The following is a 1,923-nucleotide window of genomic DNA, read 5'->3' as shown; positions in this document are numbered from 1 at the left end:
CATTATAATTTTTGCTATAGGTATTTCTGGATCATTCTCTCAATCTCTCTTACATTATAATTTTTTCTATGGGTATTTCTGGATCATTCTCTCAATCCCTCTTACATTATAATTTTTTCTATAGGTATTTCTGGATAATTCTCTCAATCCCTCTTACATTATAATTTTTCTATAGGTATTTCTGGATCGTTCTCTCAATCCCTTTTACATTATAATTATTTCTATAGGTATTTCTGGATAATTCTCTCAATCCCTCTTACATTATAATTTTTGCTATAGGTATTTCTGGATCATTCTCCCAATCCCTCTTACATTATAATTTTTGCTATAACGTGTTTATCACCCTGGATAATCCAATAAACAACAATTTACCATTATAATCCAAAACGTAACATGTTTATCCTCCTAGATAACCCATTATGCAATTAATCTGTTTACCACCTACTGTTTTTTTCTTGCTTTCATTGTGATACTCATATTTATTCTATGTTTACTAACCAATGCTAGATAGATGAGAATAACATTTGAATAACTAGTTAATTCTAAAAGACGTTATATGTAGTGTCTTTAAAAATATTTTTCAACTAATAAATTAACATAAACGAGAACATCCTCGTGTTTTAATTCTTATTTCTGCCACTAGTGATAATATGTTACTTTTGTTTGATTTTTGTTTTGTTTCATGTGGTAGCAATTTTCCCGAAGCTGTTCAAAACAACATAAAAAACTATATACATGCAGAAGCTCAGCACGTGGACCGCTCGAGGCCAAGTTACTCCTACTTTCGAACATCTGAATATAATCATTTTGAAAAGAAAGAGAAGAAATAAGATGTCACACTTTATGAAACATCAACACGTGAACTTGGTGTTTAGGTTGGCAAAATGTAAAATCAGCACGTGAACTTGGTGTTTAGGTTGGCAAAATGTAAAATCAGCACGTGAACTTCGTGTTTAGTTTAGCAAGATGTAAAATCAGCACGTGAACTTGGTGTTTAGGTTGGCAAAAAAATGTAAAATCAACACGTGAACTTGGTGTTTAGGTTGGCAAGATGTAAAATCAGCACGTGAACTTGGTGTTTAGTTTAGCAAGATGTAAAATCAGCACGTGAACTTGGTGTTTAGGTTGGCAAAATGTAAAATCAACACGTGAACTTGGTGTTTAGGTTGGCAAGATGTAAAATCAGCACGTGAACTTGGTGTTTAGGTTGGCAAGATGTAAAATCCCAAACTGCTACTTATTCAATTAATATGTTAGGACAAATTCTGGTTTTAGTATCACCTTTACATTTCATTTCATTGCGGCCATAGACAAATAATCACACATCAGAGAAAAATTTAATTTTGTTTTTGCCTACTTCAAATTTCGTCTTTTTTCTGTTACAAACTAACTAATGATAATGTTCTGGTAAAGGATCAATATTTAAACTAACTAATGATAATGTTCTGGTAAAGGATCAATATTTAAACTAACTAATGATAATGTTCTGGTAAAGGATCAATATTTAAACTAACTAATGGTAATGTTCTGGTAAAGGATCAATATTTAAACTAACTAATGATAATGTTCTGGTAAAGGATCAATATCTAAACTAACTAATGATAATGTTCTGGTAAAGGATCAATATTTAAACTAACTAATGATAATGTTCTGGTAAAGGATCAATATCTAAACTAACTAATGATAATGTTCTGGTAAAGGATCAATATTTAAACTAACTAATGATAATGCTCTGGTAAAGGATCAATATTTAAACTAACTAATGATAATGTTCTGTTACAAACTAATTAATGATAATGTTCTGGTAAAGGATCAAAGTAACATCCACATTCAGTCTGAAGAATCAAGGTTATAAAGTAACATCCACATTCAGTCTGAAGAATCAAGGTTATAAAGTAACATCCACATTCAGTCTGAAGAACC

Source organism: Limulus polyphemus, unplaced genomic scaffold, assembly GCF_000517525.1.
Source record: "Limulus polyphemus unplaced genomic scaffold, Limulus_polyphemus-2.1.2 Scaffold9284, whole genome shotgun sequence".
Lineage (NCBI taxonomy): Eukaryota > Metazoa > Arthropoda > Merostomata > Xiphosura > Limulidae > Limulus > Limulus polyphemus.
This window is presented reverse-complemented; position numbering follows the sequence as displayed.